Raw genomic sequence first — 21,106 nt, forward strand, 5'->3', positions numbered from 1 at the left:
CATTACTAAATGACAATAGAAGAGGACTGAGCGTCCTCATAATCTAAATAATCTAAATCTAAATGTGACGTGAAACTTGTTAACTTAGCAGCAGCAGTTCAATGCAGTCCATAATCTAGCAGAGAGAAAAAAATAATAAATAAAATAAAAATAATAATAATGATAAATAAACAAGTAAAACAATTACATATATTGAATAGATTAAAAAACATGCAAAAACAAAAATACTGTATATTTTTTAAAAAGTGAGGTAGTGACAAAGATTCAATGTCCATTTAGGAATCAGATGGCAGAGGGGAAGAAGCTGTTCCTGAATCGCAGAGTGTGTGTCTTCAGGCTTCTGTACCTCCTACCTGATGGTAACAGTGAGAAAAGGTCATGCCCTGGGTGCTGGAGGTCCTTAATAATGGATGCTGCCTTTCTGAGACACCACTTCCTAAAGATGTCCTGGGTACTTTGTAGGCTAGTGCCCAAGATGGAGCTGACTAGATTTACGACCCTCTGCAGCTTCTTTCAGTCCTGTGCAGTAGCCCCTCCATTCCAGACAGTGATGCAGCCTGTCAGAATACTCTCCACAGTACAACTATAGAAGTTTTTGAGTGTATTTGTTGACATGCCAAGTCTCTTCAAACTCCTAATGAAGTACAGCAGCTGTCTTCCTTTCTTTATAACTACATCGATATGTTGGGACCAGGTTAGGTCCTCAGATGTCTTGACACCAGGAACTTGAGGCTGCTCACTCTCTCCACTTTTGATCCCTCTATGAGGATTGGTATGTGTTCCTTTGTCTTACCCTTCCTGAAGTCCACAATCAGCTCTTTCGTCTTACTGACGTTGAGTGCCAGGTTGTTGCTGCGACACCACTCCACTAGTTGGCATATCTCACTCCTGTACACCCTCTCGTCACCAACTGAGATTCTACCAATAGTGGTTGTATCATCAACAAATTTATAGATGTTATTTGAGCTATGCCTACCACACGGTCATGTGTATATAGAGAGTAGAGCAGTGGGTTAAGCACACACCCCTGAGGTGCTCCAGTATTGATCATCAGTGAGGAGGATACGTTATCACCAATTTGCACAGATTGTGGTCTTCCTGTTCCTCATCCAGGTCGTTTATAAAAATCACGAAGAGAAGGGGTCTCAGAATAGATCCCTGAGGCACACCACTGGTCTCAGGGATATAGTTTTTCATTGATTCAATCATATGTCTTTGTTCTACTGTGAATGCCTGCAAGAAAATGAATCTCAGAGTTGGATGTGGTGACATATATGTACTTTGATAATAAATTTCTTTTGGACTTTTGAATTTTGAACTGTCAGAGTCGCAGTGAAGGTTCTCTGAGTGGGAACCTCTTCAACAGGGACTGCTTCATTGGGAAGGTCCCACAGGTTTGAAATTAATGACAACTGTATCCAGGAATTCACCGGTAACAGCTTTTTTGATGTCACCTTCAGGTACTGCCAGGATACCAGAGCCTGCTGTGGGATTTCTGGGAGAAGGTAAACGAGGCACCACTGTCACCGCTGAAGGTGCAGCCACAATCAGCATCCCCACCCTGAAGGAACATGTGATCAACCCACATGTGCCTGTTATAGACATCCGCATGTTCCTGGCTCATCACATCGAGGCAGCGGGCAGCTACCAGGATGTCAAGGACATGTTTGGGATTTGAACAAGTGAGCACAAGTTGAAGGTCAAGTTGAGGTTGGATGCAAATGGTGTCATCATCCATCCTGCCTCAGTTTTTGCCATCAGAGGGAACTGTGATTACGAGGTGCACGGCGTTCACCTGGGCTGTACCGTAACTGCAACGTCTGGACATCTGGTGGCCCAATGCAGTTCATTCATCTGCAAGCATGAAAGCCATCAGACCAGGTACAGCAGGGAAAGCAAATGCTGCTACCTGTGGGGGGAGGCAGGCCACCTCTGCAAGGCCCATCCAAAATGTCAAAGATGAGAAGATCTGCAGATGCTGGAAATCCAAGGCACACACACAAACTGCTGGAGAAACTCAGCAGGCCAGGCCGCATCCATGGAAAAGAGTGAACAGTCAACAGTTTGGGCTGAGACCCTTCATCAGGACTGGAGAAAAAGGGGAAAAGTCAGAGTAAGAAGGTAGAGGAAGGGGAGGAAGAAGTACAAGGTGGTAAGTGATAGGAGAAACCAGGAGGGGGGAGGGGGTGAAGGAAAGAGCTGAGAAATTGGTCAGAGAGAGAAGGGGAATCTGATAGGAAAGGACAGAAGACCATGAAAGAAAGAGAAGGGGAGGAGCACCAGAGAAGGTGATAGGCAGGCAAGGAGATAGGTGAGAGAGGAAACAGGAATGGCAAATGGTGAAGGGGGAGCAATTACCGAAAGTTTGAAAAATCTCCCATCCACTCTACCAACCTCATAATTCCTTTATCCTGCACCTCCCATTTCTACCTCCTACCCAAGATCCATAAAACTGACTGTCCAGGTAGACACATTGTTTCTGCCTGCTCCTGCCCCACTGAACTTGTGTCTGCATATGTCGACTGTTTTATTCTCCTGGTTCAGTCCCTACATCTGTGACACTCATACGCTCGATCTTTTCGACGACTATGTTCCCTGGCCCAGTCGTTTCATTTTCCCTATGGCTGTCCAGTCCCTATACACATCCAATCCCCCATCAGGAGTGTCTTAAAGCTCTTTGCTTCTTTCTGGACAACAGACCCAATCAGTTCCCCTCCACCACCACTCTCCTCCATCTGGCAGAAACTGGTTCTCACCCTCAATAATTTCTCCTTCAGCATCTCCCACTTCCTTCAAACCAAAGGTGTAGCCACGGGCATTTGTGTGGGTACCAGCTATGCCTGCCTTTTCATCAGCTGCGTGGAACAATCTATGTTCCTAGCCTACACCGGCATCACTCGCCAATTCTTCCTACACTACATCGACGACTACATTGGTGCTGCTCCATGCACCCATCCTGAGCTTGTTGATTTTCATCAATGTCACCTGCCACCTTGCCCTCAAATTTACTTGTCCATATCTGACACCTTCCTCCCCTTTCACAATCTCTCTGTCTCCATCTATCTGCAGATATCTTTTATAAACCCACTGATTCTCACTGCTCTCTGGGCTATACCCCTTCCCACCCTGTCACTTGTAAAAATCCCATCCCCTTCTCTCAGTTCCTCTATCTCCACCGCATCTGCTCTCAGGATGAGGCTCTTCATTCCAGAACAACTGAGATGTCCTCCTTCTTCAACGAAAGTGGCTTCCCTTCCTCCATTATTAACGCTGCCTTACCCACAGCTCTTCCATTTCATGCAACTCTGCCTTCACCCCATCCTCTCACAGCCACTCGAGGGATAGGGTTCCTCTTGTCCTCACCTACTACCCCACTAGCCTTTACATCCAGCACATACTTCTCCATAATGGGTCCTACCACCAAGCATACCTTTCCCTCCCCTGCACTTCTGGCTTTCCTCTGGGATCACTGCCTACATGACTCCCCTGTCCACTCATCCCTCCCCACTGATCTCCCTCTTGGCAAGTGGAACAAGTGCCATAGATGCCCGTACACCTCCTCCCTCAGTACCATTTAGGGTCCCAAACAGTCCTTCCAGGTGAGGTGACACTTCACCTATCAATCTGTTGCGGTCATCTACTGTATCTGGTGCTCCCGTTATGGCCTCTTGTGAGACCTGACATAGATTGAGAGACCACTTCACCGAGCACCTTCGCTCCATCCGCCATGAAAAGCAGGATCTCCTGGTGGTGACCCATTTCAATTCTACTTTCCATTCCCATTCCGACATGTCATTCCACAGCCTCCTCTAATGCCACGATGAAGCCACACTCAGGCTGGAGGAAGAACACCTTATATCTGTCTGGGTAGTCTCCAACATGATGGCATGAACATCGATTTCTCGAACTTCCAGTATTGACCCCATCTTTCTCCTTTACCGTTTTCCATTCCTGTTTCCCTCTCTCACCTTATCTTTTAACTTGCCCATCACCTCCCTCCGTTGCTCCTCCCCTTCCCTTTCCTTCATGGCCTTCTGTCCTCTCCTATCAGATTCCTCCCTCTCCAGCTCTTTATCTCTTTCACCAATCAACTTCCCAGCTCTTTACTTCACCCCTTCCCCTCTCCTGGTTTCACCCATCATCTGCCACGTTGTACTTATTCCTCCCCTCCCCTCCCTCCACCTTCTTACTCTGACTTCCCTCCCCTCCCTTTCCAGTCCTGATGAAAGCCCTTGGCCTGAAATGGCAGCTGTGTGCTCTTTTCTATAGATGGTGCCTGGCCAGCTGTTCCAAACATGCTGGTACCTACACTCAGACAATGAGGGGTAGCTGGCACCAATAATGCTTTGAGAAACAGCAACACCTCCACTACCACGGCAGAGGCCACTGCCAAGACTGGAACAGAGACCAGAACTGAGGAAAGACTCAGCCTTGAGCTCCCAGCCCCCGGCAAAAAATCTCAGGCCTCTTCACATGATGAGGAAGAGTCAATGGAGGAGGGAAGGGCAGAGGGACAAGGATGGTGGTAGTGGAAAGGAAGAAGTCCCAGAAGACACCATCCAAGGAACAGCAGGTTGCTGAGAGTAAAAGGAGTGGGAGGAAAAGGGCAGTTCAGCAGACAGATGCCAGCAACCTCCATTCATCAGAGGATTAGGAAACAGTGAGAAACCAAAAACGTAGGCATGGCAAGTGCCAAACTAGAGAGGACAAACTGGAAGGGAGCCAACAGGCAAATATCAATGAGGAAGAATTTCTGCCAGGCACTATACTCTCCCCACCTCCCCCAAACCCGTACAAGACCGAGGAAGACACAGAGGCCATCAGCCCCCAACTCCGGGAAACTGAGACCAGCACAGCGGCTCCTGGAGACTGGGTGTTGTACAGAGGCCACTGGCCCCTGGGTCCGGGAGACTGGGTGTTGTACAGAGGCCACTGGCCCCCGGGTCTGGGAGACTGGGTGTTGTACAGAGGCCACTGGCCCCCGGGTCCGGGAGACTGGGTGTTGTACAGAGGCCACTGGCCCCCGGGTCCGGGAGACTGGGTGTTGTACAGAGGCCACTGGCCCCCGGGTCCGGGAGACCGGGTGTTGTACCGAGGTTACTGGCCTCTGGGTCCGGGAGACCGGGTGTTGTACCGAGGCCACTGGCCCCCGGGTCCGGGAGACCGGGTGTTGCACAGAGGCCACTGGCCCCCGGGTCCGGGAGACTGGGTGTTGCACAGAGGCCACTGGCCCCCGGGTCCGGGAGACTGGGTGTTGCACAGAGGCCACTGGCCCCCGGGTCCGGGAGACTGGGTGTTGCACAGAGGCCACTGGCCCCCGGGTCCGGGAGACTGGGTGTTGCACAGAGGCCACTGGCCCCCGGGTCCGGGAGACTGGGTGTTGCACAGAGGCCACTGGCCCCCGGGTCCGGGAGACTGGGTGTTGCACAGAGGCCACTGGCCCCCGGGTCCGGGAGACTGGATGTTGCACAGAGGCCACTGGCCCCCGGGTCCGGGAGACTGGGTGTTGTACCGAGGTTACTGGCCCCCGGGTCCGGGAGACTGGATGTTGTACAGAGGCCACTGGCCCCTGGGTCCGGGAGACTGGGTGTTGTACAGAGGCCACTGGCCCCTGTGTCCGGGAGACTGGGTGTTGTACAGAGGTTACTGGCCTCCAGGTCTGGGAGACGGAGCAGAATTGCAGCCGGCACACCCCATCTCAGAGAGATGGCAGATGTATGTGGGTCGGCCAGAGCAAAATGTTGGAGCAACAGCAGAGATGAACCTCTCCCAGATCCACCACCAGCATCACCACACCTAGGGGAGGACTATTCTCAGTACCTAAGCCCATAAGCAGTGAGCCAGTTAACCACAGTTGTGGACACAACAGCTCAGACCGAGTGACAGTGGACTAGAACTGTGATTCCAGAACTCAAACATGCAGATAAACTGTCATCTTTAAATGTGAACCTTGTGAAAAGCACTATGCGATGTGTTGATAATTTTCAATACCTTGCCAAGATCAAAGCTACCACACCTCCACAACTACAGGAAGTGGTTGCAATGGTGGTCCCAGTGTTTGTTTGTGTGGTTGGGGGGCAATGACTCACACTTGCAGTCTGGGGTTCTGCCGTAGGGAGACAAATTCTCAATCATCTAAATCAGAGAGTGGGTTGATGGACATCTCCCCGGGGCAGATGTAACGCACTGAACACTCTACTCCGGCTAATTAATTTGCATGTTCCCATCATTGCTGGTGATGTCCAGGCTGGTGACTTCAGCTACGTTACTGACAGCACTGGACCTCGCCTTCAGATGCCAGATGGAAATAGTTGAAGTCATCTAGTTGTGCAACGCTTTCAGCATCCCTGCAGGCAGAGCTCAGACCCAAACCACCTGGGCGAGATCAGGTGCTCAGCCCAGTCCAGACTGACTGTCTCGTCCTGTTAAAGCCCATCATGGTCAGATGCACTGCCGTCACAATGGTGTTCTTCTCTGACCACGGCCTCATCCAAGCCTCCTGTCGGCTATAGAAGGCATTCAGGGAGATGTGGAAGTTGAACATTAAGCAGCTGACCTCAGGGAACATGAATGAATTAGAGAGGGAGTATGCAGGTTTGAGAACCTTGTAACCAGTCTTTGACCCCCCAGTACACTGGTGGGAATCAACCAAAAAGAAGGTCAAGATGTTCTTCATCTGCAAAGCAAGACAGGGTCAGAGGGAACTGCACAAACTCTAGACAGTTGCAGCAACATCTCTTTCTGCAGTCAAGAAGGGTGGCATGAGGAAGGAGTTATGAGAGGTGTAGGGACAGCAATCCCAGCTCTTTGTCTCTGAATCCTCCAATCTAGGGTCCACACCACACTCATGCTTTTGTCTTCCAAGAGAGGGAGCTTTGTGATCCGTAGTCTTCAGGAAGAGGGTGGCTCACTAGCACCCTCACAGACTGACATCTCGAGGGTCTGCAGATCCTTACACGCCTGTGAATTTGACAGAATGGCACAGACAGCTTAGCTTCCCAGAATTTAACTGGCCACTGTAAACTCAGAATGGTGCTCAGTTGTAACCCCTCTTGGGTTACAGCTGAGATTTAATTATTTTTTGGTTCGTATCAGTGGTTTTGGGGACAGAGAGGTGAGTTAGGGGTCAAGTTTAGGGTTTAGGTTGTGGGGGAATTACAGGTCAGTTCAGAATATGTCTCTGCTCAGTATCCAAACATCAGCAACACAGACATGGGACGGGCCAGCAGAGTGGGAGACCTGCATATCAGACTCCATGAGGAAGGGCATCACTACCCTCATCTCTATGCAGAAAGGGTACAGAGATAACATCAGGAATTGGAGACCTATCTCATTATTGAACATAGACTCCAAGATCCTGTCCAAGGCCATTGACAACAGGGTGAAGTCTGCTCCGGGATGGGTGATCTACCCTGGCCAGATCTATGCTGTATCTGGTAGGAAGAACTTTGACAGCCTTGCACTGCTCAGGGACACTATCACCTATGTGCAGGACAGAGAGATAGATGCTTGCCTGGTCAGCTTGGACTAGAAGAAGGCCTTTGATGGGATTTCACACAAAGTACATGATGGACATGCTCTCCAAAATGGGCTCAGTGGAAGGAATCAGGAATTGTATTCCACTGCTCAATACAGACATCTGCACATAGAATATATAACACCAGAGCACCGTACAGGCTCTTTGGCGCACCATTTTACCTACTCTGAGACCAATCTCTCCCCTCCCTCCTGTTGCAGTTCTCTGTAGTGCAGTCTAAATCAATGGCTGGGAAACAAATAGCTTCCCCATCAAATCATTAAGACTATCCTGTCTGGTTTGTATGCTGTATAGAACCCTTTACCGAACCCTCCAGAAGGATGAGAGCATAACGGGGTGACACTCAAGGCAGTGAACAGACCAGGTGTAAACTTCCCTGTGCATCCATGGTCAGTTTGCAGAATGATCAGCATCTGCAACCAGGTTGAGTTAGCATCAGAGTTAACCACACGAAGAGTGAAGCTATGCTCTTCAGCAACTGGCCTGACCAATCCAGCATCCCCTCCACCATCAGGTCTGATTACCTGAAGGCGCCAAGATCTGAGACATGCAGCAGGAATTGTCTGGAGCTGATATGGGAAGGTAAAACAGAAATTGGGACTGTGGGGAAGGCACAGCAAAGAACTTGGTCATCAGGTGTGAGGTGCTCTCAGAGCTGATGTGCTTGACACAGATGTGGCCCATCCACCACTCCTCCAGCTTAAAAGTCACCAGGGCCATCTCCTACTTCATCTGTGATCAAAGATGGGATGAGTTGGACAGGTAATGATACACAAATCCCAGGACAAGAGAGTCAAAAATTGGCCCAATATCGTCCTTGGCCTGATGACAATTTCTGTGTGTGTCGCATCAGACTGTGTGTGGAGCCTAAATATATGGGCAGCCAAGTACCACCACATGCCAAGGTACTGTCTGTCCTCGGTGGTGCAAAGGATGGGTCTGGTCCCATTGCCACGCTACTTGTCCTTCACAGGTAAGTTCTTCCAGAACACCTTTGACCACAAGCCTACCAGACAGCGGTCTGCATACAACATTCTGTAGACACTGCAGGAAAGGGACTCGATAGATACAATAGAGTGGTTCCCTGAGCAGACCATTTGCCAGAATGTCTCATCATCAGATCTCACCAACAGGCACCAAGATTTTGCTTCAAAAATGGTGAGAGGGTCCCTCACAGTCAGATCCTTTGTGCATGGCCAGATCATTGCAGGGACCCTCGCAAAGGTATTTAAAAGTTCTTAGCCACAGGGGAGATACTGAAGGACTGGAGGATAGCTGATGTTGTTCCATTGTTTAAGAAGGGCTCCAAGAGTGGTGGGAAATTATTAGCCAATGAGTCTGACATCAGTAGTGGGTGTGTTATTGTAAGGTATTCTAAGGAACTAGATATCTAAGTATTTGGATAGACATGGACTGATTAGAGATAGTCAACATGGGTTTGTGTGTGGTAGGTCATAACCAATCTTAGAGTTTTTCAAGGGAGTTGCAAGGAAAGTTGACAAAAGAAAGACTGTCTTCATGGACTTTAACAAGGCCTTTGACAAGAGAGGTTGGTCAAGAAGGCTTAGTCATCTGGTATTCAGGGTGAGGTAGTAAAGTGGATTTGACAGTGGCTTTGCAGAAGAAATTGGAGAGTGCCAGTAGATGGCTGCCTTAATGATTGGAGGCCTGTGACTAGCGGTGTGCTGCACCCAATGCTGGGTTCGTTGTTGTTTGTCACCTACTGTATATCAAAGACCTGGGTGATAATTTGGTAACCTGGATCAGCAAATTTGTAGATGATAGCAAGATTGGGGGCATAGTGGACGGCAAGTAAGACTATCAAAATTTGCAGGATGATCTGGACCAGCTGGAAAAATGGGCTAAAAAATGACAGATGGAATTTAATGCAGACAAGTGTAAGGTTTTGCACTTTGGGAAAACAAACTAAGGTAGGACTTACACAGTAGGACACTGAGGACTGTTGTAGAAAAGAGGAATCTGGGAAATCAGATCTATAATTCCGTGAAAGTGGAAACACAAGTAGATAGGGCCATAAAGAAAGCTTTTGTCACATTGGCCTTCATAAATCAATGTATTGAGAAGTTGGGATGCTATGTTGAAGTTGTATATGACGTTTGTGAGGCCTAATTTGGAGTACTGTGTGCAGTTCTGGTCACCTAACTATAGGAAAGATATCAATATGATTGAAAGAATACTGAGAAAATCTACAAGGTTACTGGACTTGAGGACCTGAGTTACAGGAAAGGTTGAATAGGTTAGAACTTCATTCCCTGGAGTGTAGGAGAATGAGGGGAGATTTGATAGAGGTACACAAAATTACAAGGGCTATAGATAGGGTAAATGCAAGCAGGCTTTTTCACATGTTGGACGAGACTAGAACTGAAGGTTTTTGGTTAAGGGTGAAAGGTGAAATGTTTAAGGGTAACATGAGGGGGATCTTCTTCACTCAGAGAGTAAGGAGAGTGTGGAATGAGCTGCTCCTGGAAATAGTGGATGTGGATTCAATGTCAACAGTGAAGAGCAATTTGGAGAATTGTATGGATGGGAGGGGTATGGAGGGGTATGGTCTGGGTGCAGGTCAATGGGACTAAGCAGAAAAATAGTTTTGCATGAGCTAGGTGGGCTGATGGGCCTGATTCTGTGCTGTAGTGTTCTACGGATATACCATTACTCCCACCACGCACTGTCCCCAAGAAGACTGTATTGGTTGCTCACCTCTTTGCAGGCAGTGGGATTGTGAAGAGGGTGTGGAGGAAGATGCAAGGACCTGCGTGTGGTACTGAGCAGCAGTCTGACAGAAGGACTCTCTGATCCCAGGGACACAGCAAAACAGATATCAAGCATTGCTAGATCATCAAGTCAATGAAAAGCACCCTTTGGTCTGCCAGTTTATTGAAATGTCAATAGAGGAATATTGCCGACTGTTAAGAAGCGTAATTCAACACTGTCTACAAATGTAAGAATGAAAAAGGACTGTACAGTTTATTTTTGTAAATACTTTTTGTTATGAATAAAGTTTACTTTGGTTAAAAAATACTCATTCATAACACTTCAAATCTCTACCGAACAACTAGGGAGTGAAAAACAAAATGGATAATATCCGAGTTAATTTCCCACTGCTGCCTGTAAGGAGTTTCTATGTTCTCCCCAACACCACATGGGTTTCCTCCGGGTGCTCCATCATAAATTGTCCCGCGATTAGGCTAGGATTAAATTAGGGAATTGCTGGGTGGCGTGACAGGCCGGAAAAGCCTCTGCTCCCTGCTGTATCTCAATAAATAAAAACAGATGTCCTCAGAAAATGAGACGTTACCCACTTTGGAAGGAAAAGGAAAAAGTAAATTCCTTCTTAGTTTAAACGTTGTGATACAAAGGAATCTGGAGATCTTGGAACTTGAAACATAAAACATAAAACATTAGTGCCCAGTCACAGTAAATAATTAGGAAGGCTAGTGGAATGTTGATCTTCATTGTTTTGGTATGGAAATTGGAAGTTTTGGGTATTGATGAGACCATGAGTGGAGTCCTACATACTATATTTAAGGAGGGGTATATTTTCATTGGAGGTAGTGCAGAGAAAATTCACTTTAGTTGATATCTGAAATGAAAAAATTGATAGATTAAGAGATTGAGCATGTTGGGTCTATAGTTATTGACATTTAGAATAATGAGAGGTGATCTTATTGAAACATAAAGCTTGAAGGAAGATAAACAGGGTTGATGCCAGGATGATGTTTACCATATTGGAGGGTTTCTGCAACTTGGGGCACAGTTTTGGAATAAGAGAGCTCTCATTTCAGATGGAGCTGAGGAGGTATTTCTTCTTTGAGGGTCATGACTTTTTGGAATTCTCTTTCCCAAAGAGTTGTGGAGGCATTCATTGAATATAGGTGAGATGGAGATTGAGAAGCATCTAAACAGCAAGCAGGATAAACACACCAGGGCTACTGTCAGAGCAGCTTGAGGTCAGGAGGGAATAGGCCTTAGTGTTCTAAATATTAACTGGACAGCGTGCTGTCTTAGAATCAGTTTAAAGCAGCTTCTGGTCGAGCCCACTTGGAAAAAGGCAACTCTGCCTTGTTGCTTAGTGAATCAGGTTTGATTAGGGAACCTAAGGTGAGGGAACCCTTAGGAAGCAGTGATCATAATACAGAATTCACCTTGCAGTTTGAGAGGGAGAAGCTAATATCAGATGTACAGTGGAGTTAAGCATACTACAGAGGCATATGCTCACAAAACTCTCCTCTCCGACAATTCTTGGGGCGATGCCATCCTGGAGTTTAGCTTCTGGTAAGACCCTCATGGCAGTAAGATGAAGGGGGATGTTCCAGACCAAGAGCGATCCAACCAAGACCTCAATGGTGGAGCTGGTGGAAGGTGGCGACACATCACAAGGACAGTGAAGGCGGAGGAAGGTAAAGCAGTGAAGGGTCTCCAGTCATCCTGCATTCTGTGCCTCTAGACCCCGACCCAAGTGGTCAAGGACCGTGGTGGCTGCCCATCCGTGCATCAGCCTCCCTGCGTTAAACAAATTCATGCACAGGCATTCTCCAATAAGGGCAACCTGTTAGGAGAATAACATACTCGACTTGAGTGATCACACCTCTACCACAGTGGCACAAGAGAGGAGCTGGCCAAAGTTGAATGGAAGGGGACAACAGCAAAGATGACGGCAGAACAGCAATAGCTGAAGTTTCTGGGAGTAATTCAGAAGGTGGAGGACAGATTCATCCCAAAAAAGAACTGTGGCTGACAAGGGAAGTCAAAGACAGCATTAAAGCAAAATAGAGGGCAACAATATAGCAAAAATTAGTGGGAAACTAGAGGATTGTGAAACTTTAAAAAAACAACAAAAGGCAACTGAAAAAGCAATAAGCAGTGAAAAATTTAAATATGAAGGTAAGCTTACCAATGATATAAAAGTGGATACCAAAAATCTTTTTAAGATACATAAAGAGTAAAAGAGAAGCAAGAGTGGACTTTGGACCATTGGAAAATGAAGCTGGAGAGTTAGTACTAGGGAACAAAGTAATGGTGGATGAACTGAATAAGTATTTTGCATTCGTCTTCACGTTGAAGACTTCAGCAGCACGCCAAAAATTCAAGTGTCGGGGGCAAAAGTGAGTGTAGTCGCTATTACTAAGGAGAAGGTATTTGGGAAACTAAATAGTCTGAAGGGAGACAGACCTGGACCAGATGGATTATACCTCAGGGTTCTGAAAGATATCGCTGAAGAGATTGTGAAGGCATTAGTAATGGTCTTTCAAAAATCTCTAGTCTGGAATGGACTGGAAAATCGTAAATATTGCTCTACTCTTAAGAGGGGAGGGAGGCAAAATACAGCCAATTACAGGCCAGTAGCGTGACTTCATTACTAAGGATGAGATCTGGGGGTACTTGGCTAGGTGGGAAAGGTAAAGGGATGGAGAAGAAAGTATCTGATAGGAGAGTGGACCATGAAAGAGAGGAGGAAGGGCACCAGGGGGAGGTGAGAAGACTGAATAGGCCAGAGTGGGGAATAGAAGAAAAGAGAAGAGGAAAGAAAAAAAAAACCACTGGAAGTTGGAGAAATTGACATCCGTGCCATCAGATTGGAGGCTACCTGGACAGAACATGAGGTGCTGATACTCCACCCTGAGCAGCCTCACCATGGCAAAAGAGGAGGCCATGGACCAACATGTCGGAATGAGAATGGGGATAAGAATTACAATGGTTGGCCACCGGGAAATTCCACTTTTGTCGAATGGAGCAGTGGTGCTAGACAAAATGGTCTCACAATCTACGTCGGGTGCCCCCAATGTAGAGGATGCCACACCAGGGATACACTAGACAACCCCAACAGATTCACAGGTAAAGTGTTGGCTCACCCGGAATGACTACTTGGGTCCCTGAATGAAGGTAAAGGAGAAGGTGAATGGGCTGCTGTAGCGTTTCTGACACTTGCAGGGATATGTGCCAGGAGGGTCGAACGAACAAGGGAATCACAGAGGGAGTGATCCTTGTGGAAAGTGAAGAGTGGGCGAAAGTAATGATGTGTTTAATGGTAGGATCCCGTTGAAAATGGCAGAAGTTGCAAAGAGTGATGTGTTAGATGTGGAGGTTCATGGGATGGTAGGTGAGGGCAAGAGGAACTCCATCCCTGTTCAGGCAGCAGGAAGATGGTGTGAGTGCAGATGTCCGGGAAATGTGGAAAATGCTGGTGAGGGTAGTATCAATGGTGGAGGAAGGGAAACCCTATTCTTTGAATTGATGTCTTGGAAAGGAAAGCCTCATCCTGGGAACGACTGCGACAGGGAAGGAAGTGAGGAAAGGGAATAGCATTTTTACAGGAGACAGCGTGGGAAGAGGTACAGTCGAGAAAGGCATGGGAATCCGAAGGTTTATAAAAGATATCAGTGGATAGTTTGTCTCTAGAGATGAGATAAAGAGAAAAAGAATTGGGTGAGAATTGTCAGAAATGGATCAAGGGAATTTAAGGGCAGGATGGAAGTTAGAGGAAAAGTTGAAATCGATGAACTCAGCCTGGGTGCGCGAAGCAGCACCAATGCAGTCATTAGTGTAGTGCAGGAATAATTAGGGAGCATTAACAGCGAAGGCTTAGTACATGGACAGTTCTATGTCACCAACGAAGAGGCAGGCGTAGCTGGGGCACGAGGTTGGAGTAAGGAGATGAGGTGAGACAGGGAAACAGGAATGGGGGAATGGTGAAGCGGGGGGGTTTGAGAAATCGAGTTTCATGCCATCAGGTTGGAGGCTACCCAGATTTTACACAAGGTATTGGTCCTCCACTGAGTGTGGCCTCATCACGGCAGTAGAGGAGGCCGCGCACTGGCACGTGCATTGAATCTATGTTTTTTTTAAACAAACACTTCTTTGAAAAGTTACTGGGACACAGAATGTGTCTGGTGCGGGGTGTTACACGGTTGGTGGATTCAGAACTGATCCGATCCCAGGGGTGCAGCCACAGAAACGGGGAATCAAGCTTTGCCCAAAGACAGCCTTGCCTTGACTTGGCCTTGACCAATCCACTCGCTGTCAATGCATCTGTGACTGACACCTATGTAGAAAAGAGTTTTTGTGACTATAGAACATAGTACAGCACAGTACAGGCCCTTTGGCCCACAATGTTGTGCCAACCCTTAAACCCTGCCTCCCCACCTTAAATTCCTCCATATACCTGTCTAGTAGTCTCTTAAACTTCACTAGTGTATCTGCCTCCACCACTGACTCAGGCAGTGTATTCCACGCACCAACCACTCTCTGAGTAAAAAACCTTCCTCTAATATCCCCCTTGAACTTCCCACCCCTTACCTTAAAGCCATGTCCTCTTGTATTGAGCAGTGGTGCCCTGGGGAAGAAACACTGGCTATCCACTCTCTCTATTCCTCGTAATATCTTGTACACCTCTATCATGTCTCCTCTCACCCTCCTTCTCTCCAAAGAGTAAAGCCCTAGCTCCCTTAATCTCTGATCATAATGCATACTCTCTAAACCAGGCAGCATCCTGGCAAATCTCCTCTGTACCCTTTCCAATGCTTCCACATCCTTCCTATAGTGAGGTGACCAGAACTGGACACAGTACTCCAAGTGTGGCCTAACCAGAGTTTTATAGAGCTGCATCATTAGCGCGCAACTCTTAAACTCTGTCCCTTGACTTATGAAAGCTAACACCCCATAAGCTTTCTTAACTACCCTATCCACCTGTGAGGCAACTTTCAGGGATCTGTGGACATGTACCCCCAGATCCCCCTGCTCTTCCACACTACCAAGTATCCTGCCATTTACTTTGTACTCTGCCTTGGAGTCTGTCCTTCCAAAGTGTACCACCTCACACTTCTCCAGGTTGAACTCCATCTGCCACTTCTCAGCCCACTTCTGCATCCTATCAATGTCTCTCTGCAATCTTTGACAATCCTCTACACTATCTACAACACCACCAACCTTTGTGTCGTCTGCAAACTTGCCAACCCACCTTTCTACCCCAACATCCAGGTCGTTAATAAAAATCACGAAAAGTAGAGGTCCCAGAACAGATCTTTGTGGGACACCACTAGTCACAACCCTCCAATCCAAATGTACTCCCTCCATCATGCCTTCTGCAGGCAAGCCAATTCTGAATCCATCTGGCCAAACTTCCCTGGATCCCATGCCTTCTGACTTCTGAATAAGCCTACCATGTGGAACCTTGTCAAATGCCTTACTAAAATCCGTATAGATCAAATCCACTGCATTACCCTCACCTATATGCCTGGTCACCTCCTCAAAGAACTCTAGCCGGCTTGTTGGACACGATCTGCCCTTCACAAAGCCATGCTGACTGTCCTTGATCAGACCATGATTCTCTAAATGCCCATAGATCCTATCTCTAAGAATCTTTTCCAACAGCTTTCCCACCATAGACGTAAGGCTCACTGGTCTATAATTACCCAGACCATCCCTACTACCTATTTTGAACAAGGGGACAACATTCGCCTCCCTCCAATCCCCCGGTACCATTCCCATGGACAACAAGGACATAAAGATCCTAGCCAGAGGCTCAGCAATCTCTTCCCTCACCACGTGGAGCAGCCTGGGGAATATTCCGTATTTTAACAATTCCAACACCTCCTCTCCCTTAATATCAACATGCTCCAGAACACCCACCTCACTCATATTGTCCTCACCATCATCAAGTTCCCTCTCATTGGTGAATACTGAAGAGAAGTATTCATTGAGGACCTCGCTCACTTCCTCAGCCTCCAGGCACATCTTCCCACCTTTATCTCTAATCGGTCCTACCTTCACTCCTGTCATCCTTTTTTTCTTCACACAATTGAAGAATGCCTTGGGGTTTTCCTTTACCCTACTCGCCAAGGCCTTCTCATGCCCCCTTCTTGCTCTTCTCAGCCTCTTCTTAAGCTCCTTTCTTGCTTCCCTATATTCCTCAATAGATCCATCTGATCCTTGCTTCCTCAACCTCATGTATGCTGCCTTCTTCCAACTGACTAGATTTTCCACCTCACTTGTCACCCATAGTTCCTTCACCCTACCATTCTTTATCTTCCTCGCCGGACAAATTTATCCCTAACATCCTGCAAGAGATCCCTAAACATCGACCACATGTCCACAGTACATTTCCCTGCAAAAACATCATCCCAATTCACACCTGCAAGTTCTGGCCTTATAGCCTCTGTCACAAAGGGGGCATTGGGAATGGACCCAAAAGCAAGACACAGACACTGAAGTACAAGGAACAGGATTTGACTGGAGTAGGGACGTGACAGGATACAGACAAGAAGCAGGGACAAGAACGCAGACTTGGGCTTGGACCCCGAGCCAGAGACTGGACAAGGACCCAGAACCCGCGTCTTGCCTCAGGCTTGGGCCCCAGAACTAGGCAAGGACATGACATGATTGCAGGACTGGAGGCTGGGGTCTTGAGGCTTGAGCTCGGAGACAGGCTTGGGGACTTGGGGCTTAAGCTCGGAGACAGGCTGAGGTCTTGAGGCTTGAGCTCGGAGATGGGCTGGGGTCTTGGTCTTGAGGCCTGCAGGCTGGGGTCTTGGGTCTAGGGTACTTCAAGGCTTGGGTATGGACTCCAAGCCAGAGACTGGGCAAGGACCCAGAACCTGAGACTTGACTCGGGCTCGGACTCCAGAACTAGGCGAGGACAAGATGAGGCTACAGGACTGGACATGACTTGGATGCGGAACTCCTGGGTAGGGCGAGACACAAGGACAGGTAAAGGCACATGGACAGGACTCGGATAGGACTGGACTAGGCATGGACTGGACGAGGGCCTTCAGGAGCACGGAGCCTTGGACAAGAAGAGACAGGAGCACGGAACACAGAGCCAGGACCCCTCCTTGGGAACAGGATGTAGGGCCAGGACTCACACACATAACACAGAGCCAGGACCCCCCCTTGGGAACAGGACGTAGGGCCGGGACTCACACACAGAACACTGAACGTGGCGGCAAATGGCCGGACCCACCTAGCAAAGGTGTGGACACAGAGACAGATCCCAACACTAGGTAGCGGTAAACGGCCGGACCTACCTAGCAAAGGTGTGGACACAGAGAGACAATTCCACACAATGAAAGACACTTCCTTATCCTGACCTAACAATGCTCCAGTCTTGCTCCGGCGGTAAGATTTCAGCAATACAGGCAGAGAGTCAGGTGAGGTACCCTCGTTTGCAGAGGTATTTATGTCTCAGCCCCAAAACGAGAAACGTGCCCACAACAGAAACTGGGGAAACCCAGAAACCCTGGAACAAGGAACCATGGACCGGACCGTGAACCGGAACATGGACTTCACGGACCGGACTATGACAGCCTCATAATTTGCCCTTTCCCAATTAAAATTTTTCCTGTCCTTTCTGATTCTATCCTTTTCCATGATAATGCTAAAGGCCAGGGAGCGGTGGTCACTGTCCCCCAGATACTCACCCACTGACAGATCTGTGACCTGACCCCGTTCGTTACCTAATACTAGATCTAGTATGGCATTCTCCCTAGTCGGCCTGTCAACATACTGTGACAGGAATCCGTCCTGGACACACTTAACAAACTCTGCCCCGTCTAAACCCTTGGAACTAATCAGGTGCCAATCAATACTAGGGAAGTTAAAGTCACCCATGATAACAACCCTGTTATTTTTGCACCTTTCAAAAATCTGCCTCCCAATCTGCTCCTCAGTATCTCTGCTGCTACCAGGGGGCCTATAGAATACCCCCAATAGAGTAACTGCTCCCTTCCTGTTCCTGACTTCCACCCATACTGACTCAAAAGAGGATCCTGCTTCATTACCCACCCTTTCTGTAGCTGTAATAGTATCCCTGACCAGTAATGCCACCCCTCCTCCCCTTTCCCCCTCTCTATCCCTTTTAAAGCACTGAAATCCAGGAATATTGAGAATCCATTCCTGCCCTGGTGCCAGCCAAGTCTCTGTAATGGCCACTACGTCATAATTCCACGTATGTATCCAAGCTCTCAGTTCATCACCTTTGTTCCTGATGCTTCTTGCATTGAGGTACACACACTTCAGCCTTTCTACCTTACTGTCTTTACACTGTTTATTCTGCTTCTCTTTCCTCAAAGCCTCTCTGTATGTTAGATCTGGCTTTACTCCATGCACTTCTTTCACTGCTCTATCACTCTGGGTCCCATCCCCCTTGCAAATTAGTTTAAACCCTCCCAAACCATGCTAGCAAACCTACCTTCAAGGATATTGCTTCCCCTCGAGTTCAGGTGCAACCCATCCAATCTGTACAGGTCCCACCTTCCCCAGAAGAGATCCCAATGATCCAAAAATCTAAAACCCTGCTCCCTGCACCAACTCCTCAGCCACGCATTCAACTGCCATCTCCTCTAATTCTTACCATCACTGTCACGTAGCACTGGCAGTAATCCTGAGAACGTCACCTTTGAGGTCCTGTTCTTGAGCCTTCTGCCTAGAAACTCACACTTCAGGACCTCATCTCTCTTCCTGCCTACGTCATTGATACCAACATGTATCACGACTTCTGGTTGCTTTCCCTCTCGTACCAGGATGTCGTGCACCCGGTCAGAGACATCCCGGACCCTGGCACCCGGGAGGCAACAAACCATGCGGGTGTCCTTCTCACGTCCACAAAATCTCCTGTCTGCTCCTCTGACTGTAGAGTCCCCAGTGACGACAGCTCTCCTCTTCTCCGTCCCACGCTTCTGCACCACAGGGTCAGACTCAGTGCCAGAGGCCTTGCCACCGTGGCTCACACCTGGTCGGTTGTCCCCTTCAACAGTGTCCAGGACGGTAAACTTATTATTCAGAGGAATGGCTACAGGGGTGCTCTGCACTACCTGTCTACTAACCTTTGTTTTCCCCCCTCTGACTGTCACCCAACGACCTGCTTCCGGCAGCCTAGATGTGGATATCTCCCTGTAGCTCTCATCTATGACTGCCTCATTCTCCCTTATGAGTCGAAGGTCATCCAGTTGCTGCTCCAGATTCCTTACACGGTCTTCCAGGTCGCCCAGCCATATGCACTTCTGGCAGATGTGACTCTGCCGGAGAGCGGAGTTCCCCCAAGACTGCCACATCTCACATGAGAGGCACATCACCGTCTCAGGAGGCATTGTAAAGACTAACTGCGAGCAAGCTTGTCCTCCGCCTCTTCTCGTCAAAGCCTCAAAGCTCCACTCCTTCAGTGGCCCACTCACTCACTGGCCGCTCTGCTTGAACTACCCCTCTATTTACTTGTTTGAGCTTTTCAAACTGCTTGCTCACCTGACCTCCATGTTGTCTCCTTGTCATAACCATTATGTTTTGTTGCATTACCATTTTCATGAAAAGAGCCAGTGATTCAGATCTTATCAGATAAATCACCTGATCCTCAGGGTAGATCCAGAGTACATTTAGCAGCTCAAATCTAGTCAGCCGAACGGCGCAATATGCAACTGCCATCAAGACAGCTGATCGATCACATACTACCTCAGATATTTTTGTTAAGCCCAGGACTCCAATTCACACCACACCACTCCACTCCCCACACTCGCAGTCCAAAGGAATCACACCATTCGCCCATCGAGCAGCTCCCTTCCGAAACTGCCCACAGTTTGTATCAATTGATTGATTGAGAGACAGCATGGGAAAGGCCTTTCCGGTCGTTTCAGCTGTGCTGTACATCAATACACCTATTTATCCTAGCCTAAACAAGGGCCAATTTACAATGCCCAAATAGCCTACCATTCCCACGCCCCTGTTTCTTCCCGCCAGCTCCTCACCAAGGTGATCTTTAGCCCGGAGCCGTTCACCCTCACCCAGTCCCATGGATAACGGTCCTTGGCAAGGCAAGGCACGCCTGCAGGGTGGGCACTGAGTGGAGTGATGACGCTGGCCAGCTCCAGAACTCGGCACCCTTAGAAACACCGAAAGACAGTGCCCATGACGACGACTTAAAGTTCAGATGTTGTCAGCGCGCCAGTTGCCAGGCCCCGGCCGTTGTCAAGGTGTCAGTTGCCAGGACCAGGCAGTTGTCAGGGCACCAGAGGTTACCACGTACCGGTGGTTGCCAGGCCCCGGCCGTTGTCAGGGCGCCGGTTACCAGACCCCAGTCGTTGTCAGGGCGCCAGTGGTTACCACATACCGGTGATTGTCAGGCCCCGGCCGTTGTCAGGGCGCCACTGGTTACCACGTACCGGTGGTTGCCAGGCCCCGGCCGTTGTCAGGGCGCCGGTTGCCAGGCCCCAGTCGTTGTCAGGGCGCCGGTGGTTACCACGTACCGGTGGTTGCCAGGCCCCGGCCGTTGTCAGGGCGCCGGTGGTTACCACGTACCGGTGGTTGCCAGGCCCCGGCCGTTGTCAGGGCGCCGGTTACCAGACCCCAGTCGTTGTCAGGGCGCCAGTGGTTACCACATACCGGTGATTGTCAGGCCCCGGCCGTTGTCAGGGCGCCACTGGTTACCACGTACCGGTGGTTGCCAGGCCCCGGCCGTTGTCAGGGCGCCGGTTGCCAGGCCCCAGTCGTTGTCAGGGCGCCGGTGGTTACCACGTACCGGTGGTTGCCAGGCCCCGGCCGTTGTCAGGGCGCCGGTGGTTACCACGT

The sequence above is a fragment of the Mobula birostris genome, chromosome 24 (assembly GCF_030028105.1).
Source record: "Mobula birostris isolate sMobBir1 chromosome 24, sMobBir1.hap1, whole genome shotgun sequence".
Lineage (NCBI taxonomy): Eukaryota > Metazoa > Chordata > Chondrichthyes > Myliobatiformes > Myliobatidae > Mobula > Mobula birostris.